The sequence below is a fragment of the Macaca fascicularis genome, chromosome 2 (assembly GCF_037993035.2).
Source record: "Macaca fascicularis isolate 582-1 chromosome 2, T2T-MFA8v1.1".
Taxonomy (NCBI): Eukaryota; Metazoa; Chordata; class Mammalia; order Primates; family Cercopithecidae; genus Macaca; species Macaca fascicularis.
Genome location: NC_088376.1, coordinates 76,585,488 through 76,604,123, shown reverse-complemented (window position 1 = coordinate 76,604,123; position 18,636 = coordinate 76,585,488). Strand labels below are relative to the sequence as shown.

At 35.1% G+C, this 18,636-nt stretch overlaps 1 long non-coding RNA gene across 14 annotated transcripts in view; it reads right to left on the bottom strand.

The window, feature by feature from the left end:
• Nucleotides 1-18,636, bottom strand: part of LOC123571866 (uncharacterized) — a 320,426-nt gene that overhangs the window by 33,047 nt on the left and 268,743 nt on the right. For 5 of the 14 annotated variants that reach the window (XR_012431813.1, XR_012431808.1, XR_012431809.1 and 2 more), the window contains one exon: nucleotides 16,268-16,503. The exons of the other annotated variants lie outside the window; for them this stretch is intronic. This is a non-coding gene — a long non-coding RNA (uncharacterized lncRNA). Of the gene's footprint in view, nucleotides 1-16,267; nucleotides 16,504-18,636 lie in introns of those variants that run through there. 14 annotated transcript variants of the gene reach the window in all.

Genomic DNA, 18,636 nt, shown 5'->3' with positions numbered 1-18,636 from the left:
AAATGGATTAGAATGTTTCAGATACTCAAGGAAGATAATGAAATAACCTGAAGTCTTTAAAAGCAGTGATTTTTTTTTTTTTATGTTAGAAAAATCTGCAAGAATGATTTGATACTCAATGAGTCCCACAAGGTAGAAAAGTAGGTCCAAGGAACAACTAACACCCTTAGAACACAATATCCTCAAATTCTTGGTATAACATGGCCAATGACAGATGACTCCAAAGAAAATGTAAAAGCTTCATATTTCATGTAATATAATAATGCTAAACCACAGGGAAATCCTTTTCAACTAATGTTTATGCAGTAATTCCTGGAAGCACAATTCTCACTCTATCCTGACTGTAGGTACAATTTTACTTTATAGGAACTTTCATCTTTTAAAATATTTTGTCTTAGTACTATTACAGTATCTATCAATGGCTTAAGGTGCTGCTTTAATCTTTCTAGGTAATATTCTCTTCCCAAATGATGAATTTAACTCAGATCTACAAAAACCAATCTAACCCAGAGACAAAATAACTATGAGAAATGCCAAAAAATTGAAAACAAATGCAATTATAAACAAAGTATGAATTGTAAAAAATAAAATATGGTACAGAAAGTTGCATTTTTAGTCCTATAACAACGTGATGAATTCCCTTCATTTTATGACAGATGATGACATTGTTAACTTCTACATAGACCCTAATACTGAAAATAAAGTTGTAATCATTGTCATTGAACAAAGGTCTAAATATTTTTAAGTACATGATAGAAGTATATAAAAATTAATTATTTCTTTTTATGCAATTTTTTTAGTCTTAAAATGTGTTTTAAACATTATATAATTTACAGTAATTAATTCACATTGACAAACTTGATATTTACATTTTTACTTACCTTGCTTACCCTCAGATATTTATACCAATAAAAGATAGTTTTAAATTTATAACATTAAATGTAAACTTTCTGTTCACTAATCACAAAGAGCAACTGAGTTGAAATATTACTTATAGAATGCAAATTATGATATAATCCTCAATTTAATAAATCTACATATACTTAAATGTCAGTCAATATATGACAAAATGCATAAACCACCCAACTTACATATTTCATTCAATAAAAGGTTATACAATTATTTTCAAAAATAAAAATGAATAAAAAATATAAAATCAAGATACTTGCATGGTTACCATTATATCCTAGGCCTTTATTTTTAATTTAAACTGGAAATTATATTTGACACAGAATAACTGCCTTTTAAAAAGTTGTCAAAAAACAGCCTATGAGCAAATGCTAACACCAAAATTCTATCAGCTCTACGACTACCATCTCCACCCTACCAGCCACCCAATCTTAATTGGTGTTGACCCCAGGCATGGAAGTTTCTCAGATTGCATAATATGATGCTATTTCTGTGCTTAACAGTAATATGAGAGGAAAGTCTATATTAATAATATGAGCAGAGGTTTACTATTTGTTGATTTAGTCATTCAGTTCAATTCAGTTCATTTTTTTTTTTCTTGGTTGTAAAAGTAGTCTTCCTACTTTCAAACTGTTCAGCATAAACTTTTAAATCACAAACACACACTTCCTGAAAGAATTTTTATTCTTACATTAATCCTCATCTAGAAACTACAAATGTCAAAATTATTTCTACTTTGCTGAATCAGCTCAAGAATAAAGTTACATTTTTTCTCCTCATATACTTGAAGTGTTCTAAAGATGTGTTGAATCCTTCAGTGTGTACATTTGCTATGATTTATAAAATCTGATTTACCTTTTAAATCTTTTTAGCATAATGAACTGACAAGTCATGTAATTTTCTGTTTCATTATTTAATGTCCCTGAAATATACACCCATCAATACTTTCAGAAAGCTAACTTTCCAAACAGGAATCGTGGCAAAGGGTAATTAAACTATTTACTTTTCTGTAGAAGCAACCAGGTTTATATAAACATTGGAAGTCCAGTTGAAATTTTTCAGTTATTCTGACTGGAAATAAACACCTGTAGTTGCTCCTGATCCCATGATAAAATCTTTTTGTGAGTGAGAATTGTATATTTTTATCAGAACCATAATATAGACAAATGGCTTTTATCTTAGGCTATGTAAAAGTATATTATTGTTTATTGGTTTATTTGGTAAATGTTTATTGCTTCTTTAAATCCAAAAAGGAAACCATGGGTTTTTTTGTCTTTGAATTATGGAGCCATTTCATTATGATTGATGTTCAATTCCCAGTCTCTTTGTCCCTTTATTATCATTATAGCTTAGTAAGTGGCTGGAGAAGGAGAACCTGAAAGATATATATATATATATATATATATATATATATAGAGAGAGAGAGAGAGAGAGAGAATATATATATATATATATTTTACTAAAATTACATCTCTCTCTATATAAAGATAGGTACAGTGTTTCCTTAGCAAGTTTCTATCTTACGGCCTTCTCTGAACTATTGATTGTTAATTTCCTTTACTTATTCTGACTTCTGACTAAAGAAAATATCCTACTAACCACCCTACCCAAGTCTAGAATACCGAAGATGTTTCCATTGTATGTATTTGTTATCTATCATTGTGTGATAAATTTTCTAAAATATATTGGTTTAAAACAAAGTGTTTATCATCTCACAGTTCTCTCAGGTTTCTCTCAGGTTAGGAATCTTGTTTTGCTCAGTGTGGTGGTTCTGGCTCAACATCTCTCAGGAAATTGCACTCCAGTGTTGCAATTATCTCAGATCTCAGCTGGGGAAAGATTTCTTCCAAACTCACATGCCTTTTGGATGACCTCAGGTCCTTGCTGGATCCTGGCTGAAAACATCAGTTCTTTGACATATGAGCACCTTAAAACACTGTAGCTTGATTCCCTCAGAACAAGTGAATGAGAGAATGAGAGTGTAAGACAAGGCACCCAAACCAGACCACAGTCTTTTGTAACCTAATCAGAAATGACACCCCATCACTTTTGTAATATTTTGTTTATTAGAAACAAATCATTAAATCAGCCACCCTCAAGGGGAAAGAATTACATAAGAGTATAAATACTAAGTGGTAGGAATCTTTAGGAGTCATCTTGGAGGCTGCTGACCGTACCCATGTTCCAAAAAAGAGAAAGGAGAATTTTCACTTCATTCCTCAACTAAATGTTATCTTTGAATTAAAACTAAAAATTTACCTTATTTTGCTAGTTCCTGTATGTGCTCTATCTAGGTTCTAGGAAATGATGGAATATGCTTGGCTTTCATTCTAGAGTGAAGAGAACAGAAAAATATCAAAATACAACAATTTAAGTCCCATGAAGAAAAAATAAAATAAAACAGAGTGATAGAATAACACGATGGGCTGATGAAAGAGAGGCTAATTATTTTGATTAGGCAAGATTTATATGAGAAAGTACTTTTAAGATGAGAACTGAATGATAACAAGGAATTAGCCTTATGTTTTCATAGGGGTATTGTCAGGAGTAGAATCTTGCAGCAACGGGAAAAATCAAGCAAAGATTTAGGGCATGAAAATCCTTGATAGGCAAATTATAGGAGTTTCTTGAGACTGATATCAAGTTAAGAGAACCAGATCTTCTAGAACCTTGTATATCATGGTAAGGATTTAGACTTAGTAGAAGTGCAGTGGAACACCACTGTGTATTCTGAGTGGTTGAATACCTATTTATATCTATCTGTCTCTCTCTATCTATCTATCTATCTATCTATCTATCTATCTATCTATCTATGTATCTATCTATCTGAGACCGTCTCACCTTGTCATCCAAACTGGAGTGCAGTGGCACAATCGTAGCTCACTGCAGCCTCAACTCCTAGGCTTCAGTGATCCTCCTGTCTCAGTCTACCAAGTGGCTAGGAATATAGTCATGCACCCCCATGCCCAGCTATTTTTAATTTTTGTTAGCAATGAGGTCTTGTTATGTTGCCCATGCTGGTCTTGCCTCAAGTGATCCACCCAGCCCAGCCTCCCCAGTAGCTGGGATCATGGGCACAAGCCACCACTCTCTCTAATATCAATATATTTTTTTTAAAGACCATTCTAGGACTGTGTAGAAATGTATGGAACAGGGGCAAATGTGGCCACAAAAGATCGCATAGCTATTTCAATATTCCACATAAAAGATGAAGGTAGCTTGAACTAAGCAGTAAAGATAAACAGACAAATGGATATAAAATATATTTTGAAGGTAAAGCAGATAATATTTACTAATAAATTAGACCTGGGAAGATATGGTAAACATTTTTCGTATTTTAGCCTATAACACATTTGAACATATTTCTATAATTTTGTAGTGTGCCAACTATGAGTCTCCTCTGATTAAAAGGAATCTGAAAATGTTCCTATACCTCTCTGAAGGTGAAAAACAGGATTATAAAGTAGGTTATGCCTATCAGGCATACAGAAGACAGACTGGTACAAACCAGCAAAACCTGAGACAGCAAGTATAAATATGTCATCTTAAAAGCCAGGAGAGTGTGTGTCAAGAAGTAGGGAATGTCCAATTATATTGAATACTGCTGTGGTTTGAATACAAAGAGAATGAAGATGTGAATGTTCTTTGACAATGAAAAAGTCACAAGAGACAAGTGGACAGGTGTAATTGGAAGGCTGATTTTAGTCACATACGGCATGGAAGAGACGTTAGGAAGAGGAAATAGCAATTATAAAAATATACATTTTAGATTAAGTTTTGCTATTATAAGATCAGGAAAAATCAGTGGTAAACATGGGAAGTTAAAGGTTTATAATATATTTTTTAAAAGATGAGTAATATTAAAATCATGTTTCTATGCTGATAGGAATTATCTAGAAAAGCGGAAGATGCTGGTCATGCAAAAGAAAGAGGTTATATTCATTATGTATTTGTCAGCAACAATGTATTGAGTGATAATTATGTGTCAGTCACTGTTCTATAGATAGAAAATACGGAATTCACTTTCTATTTTTGGCTGAAAAAACAATAAGCAAGGAGTATTAAGTAAAATATATGGTGTATAAATTGATTAAAGAGAAAATAATGTTGGCAATTTTAAATAGAGTGACCAGGTAGAATCTCACTGAGAAAATGAGTAAAGGCCTGAAAAAAATATAAATTACACCACGTGGACACCTGAGAGAATAACTTTCCAGGAAGAGGGAAGAGCAATTATAGAAGTTCTAATTCAAGAACATGCTCAATTTTTTTAAGTTAATTATTATTTTCAGTTGTTACGGGTGTATAGTAGGTGTATATATTCATGGGGTAGATGTGATGTTCTGGGAAAGTCATACCATGTGTAATAATTACATCAGGGAGAAACATTAAGAAAGGCAATGTGGGTTCACACCTGTAATCCCAACATTTTGGGAGGCGGAGGCGGACGGATCACGAGGTGAGGAGATCGAGACCATCCTGGCTAATACGGTGAAACCCCGTCTCTACTAAAATTACAAAAAATTAGCCAGGCGAGGTGGCGGGCGCCTGTAGTCCCAGCTACTCAGGAGGCTGAGGCAGGAGAATGGCTTGAACCCGGGAGGCGGAGCTTGCAGTGAGCCGAGATCGCGCCATTGAACTCCTGTCACTCCCGTCTAGGCAACAAAGGGAGACTCCGTCTCAAAAAAAAAAAAAAAAAAAAAACACAAAGGCAATGTGGCTGAGGACAAATAAATCTGAACAAGGGCACAATATCAAAGAAGTAACAGGCCAGGCAAGGTGGCTCATACCTGTAACCCCAGTACTTTGGGAGGCTGAGGCAGGAGGACTGCTTGAGTCAAGAAGTTTGAGGCTGCAGTGAGCCATCATTTGGCCTCTGCTCTCTAGCCTGGGTGGCAGGGTGAGACCCTGACTCAAAGAAACTTTAAAAAAAGAAAGCCAGATCTCTGGGGCTTGGTAGATTATTTAAGAACTTGGAATGTACATTTGTGATAGATTTTTGGACTAAAAGCCCACTTGAAGTAAGCCCATGAGGGAATGGTAAGAGATAAACAGGAAACAGGGAGAAAAGACTACAATTTCAGGAAGTGTTACTTACAGAGATGGGGAAAATGTGAGGAGAGCTGGAAGAAAACATGAAATTAGTATGAGTTTTTAAATGGAAGAAATAGCAAAATATGTGTGTGCTATTAGGAATAGCCCAGTAGCTCAAAGTCTTTTCCTGTATCTCTGACCGTATCCTCTCAATCTTTTTTTCTGTCTCCTTGATCAACTACTTAACTTCTTTTTTATTAATTTTTTTTTAATTTTTGAATTTTGTTGGTACATGGTAGGTGTATTTATTTGTGGGGTACATAAGATATTTTGATAAGGCATGCAATGTGGCATAAGCATGTCATGGGGAATGGGGTATCCATCCTCTCAAGTATTTATCCTTTGAGTTACAAGCAATCCAATTACACTTTTTAAGTTATTTTAAAATGTACAGTTAAGCTATTACTGACTATTATCACCCTGTTGTGCTATCAAATTGTAGGTATTATTCATTCTTTCTGTTTTTGGTACCTATTAACCATTGCCACCTCCTTGCCACCCAGCTCCCTGGTACTCCTCCCAGCCTCTGGTAAAGATCCTTCTACACTCTATATCCATGAGTTTAATTTTTTTATACATATTTTTAGATTCTACAAATAATTGAGAACATGTCTTTCTGTGCCTGACTTATTTCACTTAACATAGATAGGAATATAAATTAGTGCAACCACTATAGAGAACAGTTACGAGGTTCCTCAAAAAATTAAAAAGTGAAATAGCGTATGATTCAACTACTTAACTTCTAAAGTGGCCCAGGTCTCAGTTCATGGACCTTTTTTCTTCTCTCTTTTTACTAACATTTTAGGTGACTTGATCCAAACTCATGGTGTCTATATGATAATGGCTCCCAAATGTATATCCCCAGCCCTAACTCTTCCTTGAACTCTAGACTCATATATTTAATTTTGTTTTTAACAATACTACTTGGGTGTTTAAACAGTTTCCTTAAACATAACATTTCAAATACTGAATATCTAATCCATTCCTGTCCCCATCATAGTCATCCCCATTATTTAAGTAAATAATCATTCAACCCTTTCGGCTTCTTAGGCTTAAATATTTGGAATTATTCTTGAAGTTATCATTTCACAATATTCATCCTGTTCACCATTGAATGAATGTCGTGCTGCCTTCAGTATACACAACAATTTCAGTAGCTTCTTACTACTTCTTTTGATCCTCTTGGTCCCAACCACCACCTCTCACTGAAATTTTAATAAATTTTATATGGAAACCCTTTATTTGCTCTTAACTCTTTATAGTCTACTCTCAACCAATATTCAGATTAATCATATTAAGACATAAGGCATATAATTTTACTCCTCTTTGCAAAACTTTTATTCAGAATAAAAGTCAAATAACTTGCAAAATCCTGAAAGACCTTACATGCTCTAGAACCCTACTATCATTCTATCCTATCTCCTACCACTCTACTTTTCACCCACGCTCATCTCCTTGCTGATGTTGAAACAGTTCACATATCCATACAACACAGGGCCTTTACAGGGCCTTTACATTTTGCTGTTTGTTTTTGTTTTTGTTTTTGTTTTTTCTGTCATGCTCTTTTTTCCAGATTTATGTATGGCTTATTTCTACGCTTCCTTTATCTCACTGCAAATCCCATCTTACTAGAGATGCATCTGTGACTACCCTACGTAAAACAGTAATTCTTCTTCTCTTGGCACTACATTTTTTCCTGCTTTATTAGTCTTTATAGCACTGGTCACCATACAAGTCACTATGTATTTACCTTTTGTTATTGTTGTTAATTCTCTGTCATTTGAATGTAAATTCATTTTTTTTTTTTCCTGTTCAAGTTACCTTCCCAGTGGTTAGAATAAAGTCTGACTTATGATAAGAAATCAACAAAAATAGATGAATAAATGAATAAATTTCTTAAAACACTCCCTCCATTACCTTGTCTTAGTTGAAAATTGGCCTTACAAATGGCTTATTGATAAACCAAATTACATTTATAGGTAGATGTCATTCTTGAATTATCTGCTGCATCTGGCACTAGTTTTCATTTTTCACTCGCGGAAGTCAAGAGTGACTTTCATGACTCCTTCCCAAGCTCTTGGTGTTCCTCAGAACTTTCTCTTCCCCCAAATTTCCAGTTGCCTTTGAGGGATCATCTTTCTCAGCTAGTCTGTTCAATGTTTATCCTCTTTATTGCTGTTCTAGTTTTAACTATGATAATTTTCCACTTTGCTTAAGTAAACTCTTTTATTCTCACAATCTCAACAATGTTATATTTCTATATGCTGATATTTTCTCCAAAATATTTTTCAAAATAACTCCAGCTTGGCTGATGAAACTACTTTTCAGTTGTTAAGGATGAGCCTCAGAAATCAAGATTGTAGGAAATGGGACTCTGAAAGCTCCATTTTAACAAGATCTCCTGGTGCTTTGATGTGCACTAGGATATGAGAACCACTGATCTATATCTTCATATCTGACCTCTTATTAGAGCTTCAAACACAAATATCCAACTGTTTATCTGACATTTCTACCAGTATGCACCTAACGCAGCTCAAATTACACATGTGTAATGCTAAACTCATTATCTCATCTACTCCTGAAATCTCTCCTCCTCTTAAACCCTTATCTTCAGAAAGCCAGTTTTCAAAGAGGGGTGTTACATAATGATAAAGGGATTAATATTTCAAGAAGACGTAATAATCCTTAATGTATATGGACATAACAACAGAGCATGAATACATGAGGCAAAACGGATACAACAACTGTAAGGAGAAATAGATGAATCTACTGTTATAGCTGGAAACATTTAACAATCCTCTATCAGAAGTGGACATATCCCCAGCAACTACACAATCATTAATTCCACAGTTGAAATAAAAATCAGTAGGTATCAAAGCTCAACAGCACTCTCAATCAACTGTATATAATTGACATCGATAGACTACCTCATCGAACAATAGCAGGTTACACATTATTTTCAAGTTCACATAGAACATTCACCAAAATAGATCACGTTTTGGGCCATAAAATACACTTTAACAATTTAAAACAAATAAAAGTCATACAATGTCTGTTCTCAGACCACAATGAAATTAAGCTATCTCTCACATCAGTCAGAATGACTATTTTTAACATTAAAAAGTCAAAAAATAACAGGTGCTGATGAGCTTGCAGAGAAATGGGAGCACTTATTAACTGCCAGCGGGAATGCAAACTCTTAGTCAGTCATTGTGAAAAGCAGTTTGGTGATTTCTCAAAGAACATAAAGCAGAATTACCATTTGACCCAGCAATTCCATCATTGGGTATATATTCCCAAAGGAATATAATTATTATTATACCATGAAGACACATGCATGCGTATGTTCATTACAGCACTATTCACAATAGCAAAGACAGAATCAACATGAATGCCCATCAATGCCAGGCTGGATTAAAAAAAAAATGTTGTATATATATATAACATGAAATACCACACAGCCATAAAAAGAATGAAATTGTGTCTTTTGCAGTGACGTAGATGGAACTGGAGACCATTATCCTAAGCCTACTAACACAAAACAGAAAACCAAACACAGCATGTTCTCACTTATAAGTGGAAGCTAAACACTGAGTACATATGGATAAAAAGAAGGGAACACCAGGGCCTCAGGGTGGAGGCTGGGAGGAGGCTAAGGATTGAAAAACCACCTATTAGACACTATACTTATCACCTGGGTGATGAAATAATTTTTTTCACCAAACCTCCACGACACATAGTTTACCTATATAGCAAACCTGCACATGCAAACCCGAACCTAAAAGTTTTTAATAAAGAATAATAAAAGAATATTATGAACAACTTTGTGCCTACAAATTTAATTAAATGGAACAACTCTTTTAAGACACACACTTCCAAAGAAAAATTAGACAGTCTTGATAGACATATTATTTATTTTAAAAATGGAATCAATAATTAATAACTTTCTAAAACAGAAAGTACTAGGCCCAAATGAATTCGCTAGTAAATTCTTACATATATGTAAGAAGACATTATGTCAATTATCTACAATATCTTTTTAAAGACAGGGATAAAGGAGTTAAAAAGAAATTACGTAGGCAGTGAGGGTAAGGAAGTGAGGGCAGTTACTGAGGGTAGTCCTCAGTAAGATTTAACTTTTAATGAAAAGCAGCCCCCAAATCATTTTTTTTCTAACAAAGAGCACCTGTAATATCGAGCTGCAGACATAAAAAAGCTGGAAGCTTGCACAGGTAAATGCCTGCAGTTGTGCCAATAGGAAAAAATGCACCTGGGACTAGGCATGATCAATATGGTGGCTCCATCTTCTCTTTGTCAGCCACATGTACAATAAGGAGCAGACAAGATGACCTTGGCCAAGTGGAAAGCCCATTTGCTTAATAAGATTAAGGTGGGTGGACCAGCTTTCCCCATGCTATGTAAATGTCACAACTGTTCAAACCAATCTGTACGCCCTATGTAAATCAGATATTGCCTCCTCAAGTCTGCCTATAAAATCTGCTGCAGTCTGCTGCGTTTTCCTTTTTCGGACATGTCTCTGTTGCAAAAGAGAGAGCTGCTCTCCTCTCTTCTTTCTTCTGCCTATTAAACTTTCCGCACCTTAACCCATTCCGTGTGTGTGTCAGTGTCATTAATATTCTTGGTGCGAGATGACAAACCCTGGGTATTTACCCAGACAATGATGCTGCTTCATTAGAGAAGAAAGAAAACTTCATAACTCATTCTGTAAGTCTAGCATTACCCTCATACCAAAATCAAACAAAGACATTATTAGAAAACTACAGACCTGAGTCTTTCATGAACATAGATACAAAAATCTTTAACAAGCAAAATCAAATCCAACAATGGGCAAAAATAATTACACACCACCACCGAGTGGGATTTATCTCACATGCAAGGCTAGTTCAATGTTGGAAAATCAAGTAATGTAATCCATTACATCAACAAACTGAAGAACAAGAATCATATTATCTTAATAGACAGAGGGAAAAAAAAGGATTGTAAATACCACACCCATTGAAGATAAACTCTCAGTACACTAGGAAAATTGAAAACTTTGTAAATTTGATGAAGAATGTCTACAAAATACCTACAGATAACATCCTACTTAAGGGTGAGAAACTTGAAACTTCCCTGGTAAGATTAGGACAAGGGAAAGATACCCACTCTCACTGCTTTTCTATATTGTCCTGGAAGAAGGACAATCTTGTCACACAACAAGACAAGAAAAGGAAAGAAATGTTATACAGATTGGAAATAAATAATCCTCTATTTGTTTGAAGATGACATGATTGTCTGTGTACAAAATCTAAAAGAAAAGAGAAAAACATAAATTCCTGGAACTAAAAAGCAACTAGAATAAGGTTGCAAGATACAAGATTAATATGTGAAAGCCAATTTCATTTCTTTACACCAACAGGTAATAATTGGAATTTGAAACGATAAAGTAGATTTCTCCAAAATATACAAATAACTCTTAAAGCTTCATATTAAACAAGTGAATAAGCTGATAAGAAAATGAGCAAAAGACAGCTTCAGCTGATGTAGTGCAGCTTTATCCTATTTGTGATCTTCCTTATTAATTCTGATTGAATCTTAACTGATGTAAATGACAACTAATTTTCATTTGTTGTATATTTCCTGTGTCTAACTCAGTGACTGGCAAATAATATATACTCGATACATTTGAAATTAATAAAAATGAAAGAGCAAATTAATTTTGGTACGGCATAGACATTTGTCAGGAATTAAACCACCAAGAGCGCTTGGAAAAAACTATGTACTACACATGCCAGTACCACTGCAAATATATATATGCTCTCTAACTTTGATGAAGTGCTAAAAATTGTTTGGAAAACTTTTTAACTGTCTCTTAACTGCTTCCTCTCCTATCTTGCTTAATGAAAATTTGCTTCATTTTTCTTATGCTCCTTAACAGTCTGCGGCATTTATATTTACCATGTAATTTAGCCTACTCTTTCATACACACACAAACACACACAGACACACACACACACACATGAAGAACTCTGAGCATGAAATGTCATATCTAAAAATATATACTTATATACGCAACTATACTTCTTTGCCTTGATTGTCAAAGAAAGAAATTTCTCTCTTTCAGCTGGAGACAGTGTTTCCCAACACCACTTCTGACACCAGATGTTTGCCTTTTCCATACCGAGCAATTCTTGAATTCTTCAGCACCAACTAGATATTCAACACTTCAATTTGATTCTAACATTACCTACAAATTCAGCTAATGGAAATTTGAGGGTTCACACTATTTCCATTTATGTTCATTATCTAGAACAGTTCACAAAATTCATAAAAACACATGATCTATGTTTACTCTTTTATTATAAATGTTTCAACTCAGGAATAGCCAAATGGATGAGATGCACAGGGCGAGGTATAGGGTTGGGGGAGAGATTGTAGGTGCTGCTTCTATGCTTCTCAGGGCACATCGCCTTTCCCATACTTGCATGTTTTCACCAACCCAAAAGCTCCCAGGCTCCTGTCGTTTACATTTTTCCTGTTTGAATAAAGATTTCATTATATAAATATAATTGATTAACCCTTGGCCATTGGTGATTGAACTCAATCACCAGTCCCTCTCCGCTCCCTGGAGCTTAGAGTATTGTGCTAAAAGTCCAAACCCTTTAATTTTGTCTTAGTCTTTTTGATGATCAGACCTCATCCTGAAGCTATCGAGGGAATCTTCCTGAATCTCATTAAAGTTAAAAAAGACAGTAAGTGACAAGGGTTTTAGAAACTCTGTGCCAGAAAATTGAGACAAACACCGAACATTTTTTTTTTTTAACTACACAGTCTAACCCTATATTCCAAAGCTCTTATTAGATTACATACTCTCATATTCTGTAAAATATTCTTCCTCAATTATACTTGTTTCAATATTTTCTGATAATTTTTTACCAAAATTATAAATCATAACCTTTTTACTATAAAAGTCACCCCATATTGTCATCTAACCATTATTGCCCTGTCCTCTTTTCTTCCATCAGCATAAACTTCTAAAAGGCATGTTCCACATTTACTCTTTTTACTTGTCTACCCCATACATTGCTCAATACTTTCCATTCCTGTAGCTCCAATAAACTGTCTCTTAGTGAAGTCATAAGTCATAAGCCTCAATATGATGGACTCATCTCAGGGAACACACAATTAATAATAGTAAAAAACTATTTTCAAAAAACAAAACAAAAACTTAAGAAACTATCTCCTATGCAGTTTATTGATACAATATTTGATCCAACTCTATGCTTGAAAAGGATGTGTGTAGAGAATTATATTAGTATGTGATTGCAGGTATACAAATAGAGAGCTTTTGGAGCAAGAACAAATGTATTGTTAGTGCCAGTTTCATTTGGTTTTGTATCTTTCTTAGAAGTGATGAACTACCTTTATCACAGCAGCTCTTGCTCTAAAAAATAATATCACGGATACTTGGAGGTTTCAGATTTGCCTCATTTAAAAGCTGAGATGACTCATTCTATCAATGATCTCAAGTACTCTGATTTCTAGATCATGCCATTTACTGCATTTCCATATTTGTATCTGCTTCTAATAATGGGCAACTTCCTAAAATGTTTTTGAAAACACCACCTCATTTCCAAAGTCAATTTTTTCTTCTCATCTTTGGAGTACAATGACTGATTAAGGAATGATGAAAACCCAAATGAAGAATTGGGAAAACAAATCTGAAAGTGTTTGCAACTTACCTAGTAGTCAAAGACATACGGTACTTGTGAGCAAAGGTATTAGCCAAAATTAGGTTTAGATAATTAATTCCTATGAAATCCTAAATACATCTTAACATATAAAGGGACCAGAGAAACAAAGTATTTGATGGAAATTCCAGCTATAAAAGCACCTGAATGTTAAAGATATCTGCAAATTTCATTCGTATTTTTTTTTTCCATTTACAGGTGCTCCACAAGTTAAGTAGAGGTTATGTCACAGTAAATCCATTGTAAGTTGAAAATATCAAAGTCAAAAGTCCAATTAATACACCTAACCTACTGAACATTGTAGCTTAGCCTAGCTCAGATCGTGTTCTGAACACGATCAGAACAATTAGCCTAGACTTGGGCAAAATCATCTACACACTACAGAAGGTTTTGATGTTTTGCAAAAGCAAAATATCTTTGGACCAAAAGGTTTTGCTTATTTTCCTTTGCTCGTAAAATTTAAAATTATTCTGCTTCTTTATGGCTTAAAACTTTAATGGTCATTGTTTCAAACAATCTCTAGAAGAAATTGTTCATCTATTTTTAATTTTGCCTACATTGTTTTTTGTTTGACTTAGATGCATCATCTGGAGTAATTCAAAGGCTGCTTGACTTCTTAGTAGTATTACTACTGCTACAAACTCCTCATCCCTTCACTCTGCCCCCAACTGGATTAATTATTGTAATAAAAACTAAGGAAAATACACGGAGCTCTTTGGGGAAAAAAATAAATGCATACATGTAGTTACTAGAAGCACTTTTTAGCATTAACTGGATTCTTGAATATTTAAGGTCAATATATACTGAGGCCTTTGGAATCCTGACCTGAAACTATATTTTCTTATTATCTTACTTTCCATAATTTCTGAAGTAAAATTGTCTTATAGTCTGCAAATTAACAAACCATATTCACATAGTCTGCAAATTAACAAACCATATTCACATTGGTTCACATAAACCATACAAACATTTGTATATTTCTAAATAAACTGAAAGAAATTTATTCTATTATTTCTATTTATTTAGTAAATAGAAAGAATAAATTGTACCCAAAACAAATTAAACAAGTTAGATGCATTACTTTTTAAACAAAAATAAAATATAACTCTAGTTTTATTTTTATTTTATTTTAGTTTTGCATTTCTAAGATTTGTTTTAATTGTGCTAATTGTGTTAAAATCAATTTATAATTGTATTAAAAGATACACAACGTAAAATGTATCATGTGAACCATTTTGAAATATACAATTCAGTAGTAAAAACATTCACATTGCTGTGCACCCAATGTCTAGAACTTTTTCATTTGGAAAAACTGAAACTGTATTTTTATGAAACAACAACCCCCCATTTATCCCTTCCTCCAGCCACTGGCAACCACCATTCTGTGTTCTTTTTTTAATTTGAGAGCTCTGTATACCTCATGTAATTGGAGTCATATAGTATTTGTATTTTCCGTGGCTATTTCATATGGCATGATACCCTCAAGATTTATTTATGTTGTCGGTAGCATGTATGAGAATTTCCTTCCTTTTTAGGCTGAATAATATTCCATTGTATGAAAATAATGCATTTGTTTATTCATTCATGCGTCAGTAGACGCTGGGCTAGCTTCCACCTTTTGGCTATTACGCATTATGCTGTTATAAACATGGGTGTGCAAACATTTCTTTGAGATCCTGGTTTTAGTTCTTTTAGATATATACACAGATGTAGAATTGCTGGATCATATGGTAATATTATTTTTAATTTTTTGAGGAACTGCTATATTATTTTTCATAGTAGCTGTACCATTTTACATTCCCACCACCAGTGCTTAAAGACACCAATTTCTCTACATCCTAGCCAGCACTTAATATTTTCCATTTATTTGATAGTAGTAATTCTAATGGATGTGAGGTGATATCTCATGGTAGTTTTTTTGTTTGTTTGTTTGTTTTTTTCTTGAGACAAACTTTCTCTCTTTTTGCCCAGGCTGGAGTGTAATGGCACGATCTCGGCTCACTGCAACCTCCACCTCCCAGGTTCCAGCAATTCTCCTGCCTCAGCCTGCTGAGTAGCTGAGATTACAGGCATGCACCACCACATCCAGCTAATTTTGTATCTTTAGTAGAGATGGGATTTCACCATGTTGGTTAGGCTGGTTCAAACTCCTAACCTCAGGTGATCCACCCGCCTCCACCTCCTGAAGTGCTGGGGTTACAGGTGTAAGTCACCGCACCTGATCCATTGTAGTTTTGATTTGCATTTCCACAATTATTAGTGATGTTGAGCATTTCTGTGTGTACTTATTGTCCATTTGTATATCTCTTTAGAGAAAAGTCTATTCTAGTTATTTGCTTATTTTTTAAATGGGGTTGATTATTTTTTTTCCTGTTGAATTCTAGGATTACTTTATATATTTTGGATATTAACCTCTTACCAGATGCATAATTTGCAACTATTTTCTCCCATTCTGTAGGTTGTTATCTTAATCCATTTTGTGTTACTATAACAGAATACCTGAGACTGTGTTATTTGTAAAGGAAAGAGTTTTATTTAGCTTATGGTTCTCCAATAAGGGTGCTTCAAGATTGGGTAGCTGCATCTGGATAGCTTCTGATGAAAGCCTCATGCTGCATCACAACGTGGAGAAGAAGCAGAAGGGGAAATAAGCATATGTAAAAAGAGACCAAACATGAGAAGCACCCTCACTGTGTAACAGTCTGCTGTGTGATAACAAATCAAGTCTCATGAGAGAAAGAAAGAGCACCTGAAAAACAAAGAAACAAAGAAACAAACAAACAAAAACATTAATTATTCTTAATGTCCTAATCACATCTTAAAGGCACTGCCTCCCAACAGTACTACCTTGGGTACCAACACATGACATGCCTTTCAGTGCAGACAAACCATATTCACACCACACCATTCTCCCTCTGGCTTCCCTAAAACACACTCCCTTTTTACAATGCAAAATACAATCATTCCATCACAATAGTCCCCGAAGTCTTAACTTGTTCCAGCATCAACTGAAAAGGCCAAAGTCCAAAGTCTCATCTGAGACTCAAGGCAAACTTCTTCCAGCTGTAAGGCTCTAAAATCAAAAACAAGTTATCTGCTCCCAAGGTACAGTAGTGGAGCAGGAAGTGCGTACACATTCTCATTCTAAAAGGGAGAAATAGGAAGAACAGGGTAACTTTCTCAAAGCAAGCTAAAAGCCCATCAGGGAAGATATTAAATCTTAAGGTTAGAGAATAATGTTCATTGACTCCATGACCTACATCCTGAGCACACTCGTGCAGGGGTTGGACCCCCAAGGTCTCAGGCAGCCCCACCCCTCTAGCTTTGCTTGGTGCAGTTTGCACAGCGGCTCTCATGGTTTGGAGTTTCATACCAATGCCTGTCTTTTCCAGGTAGGCATTGCACAATGTTAGTGACTTGACAGATTTTGAGCCCCATTTTAATGGCTCCACAGATATTCTTCTCGGGGGGAATCTCTGTAGTGTCTTTACCTGTGCAGCAGGTTTCTGTCCAGGCTTCCAGGCAGTCCATACATCCTTTGAAATGTAAGGGAATCCTACTATACCTCTGCTGTTCTAGCATTCTGTATACCTACAGAATTAGCACTATGTGGACCCCATCAAGATCTGCCACTTGCATATTCTGAAGCAGGGGACAGAGCCATGGGTGGAACCACACCTGGGGCCACCAGAAAGATGGCTGTGTGGCTAAGGTGCACTGTGTAAGAATGCAGAAGCAGGGTTGTAAGGCAGCCATGGGCAGCAAACAGGGGAAGGGCATCTTGGACTTAATCCCCCAAACAATTCTGCCCTCACAGGCCTCTGGGTCTGTGATGGAAGCTGCAGACTTAAAGATCTCTGAGATGACCTTTGGGCCTGTTTCTGATTGTCTTGACGATTAGCAACTGGCTCCATTTTAGACATATTAATTTCCTTAGCAAGTGGTCTCTGGGCCACATAATTGATTTTCTCTCCTGAAAATGCTTTTTTATCCTGCAATATAGTCAAATGCAAATTTTCCAAGTATTTCTTTTCTTCTTCTGTTTTCTTTAGCAGCTCTCTGTAAGCACTTAGAAGTAAACATGCACCATCCTGAGAATTTTGATACTTAGAAATTTCTCCTGCCAGATATGCTCTTCTGTCACTCTTAAGTTCAGTCTTCCACAAAGTCCTAGGGCATAGATACAATACAGCCAAGTTATTTGCTACTATGTAATAAGAATGATCTTTACTCCAGTTTCAATAAGATATCCATCATTTCCATATGCGAGCTCATCAAAATGGCCTTTCGTGTTTATATTTCTATCAGCATTCGGGCCAGACTATTTAACCAATCTCTAAGAAGTTCAAGACTTTACCTAGTCTTCTCATCTTTTGAGTCCTCACCAAAGTTGCCTTTAATGTTGTCTTCATTGCAATACAGGCTTTTTCTAGCCTGCTTCTCCAAATTCTTCCAGTCACTATTAATTATCCAGTTACACATTTTATATTTTCAGGTATCTCTCTAACATTGTCCCTCTTCTCAGTATCAATTCTGTCTTACTCCATTTTGTGTTGCTATAATAGAATACCTGAGACAGTGTCATTTATAAAGGAAAGAGGTTTATTGAGCACGTGGTTCTCCAGGCTGGAAAGTTCAAGACTGGAGAGCTGCATCTGGAAGCTTCTGGTAAGGGCTTTGTACTGTATGAAAATATAGAGAAACAGAAGCAGGAGCAGGTGTTGTTAAGAGACCAGACATGAGAGACAGCCTCATTTTATAACAGCCAGGGTAACTAAACCAGTCTCAGGAGAGCAAGAATTTACTCTTGCAAAAAGGACATTAACCTCTCTTAATGATCTAATCACCTCTTAAAGGCACAATATCTCAACAATGTCTCACT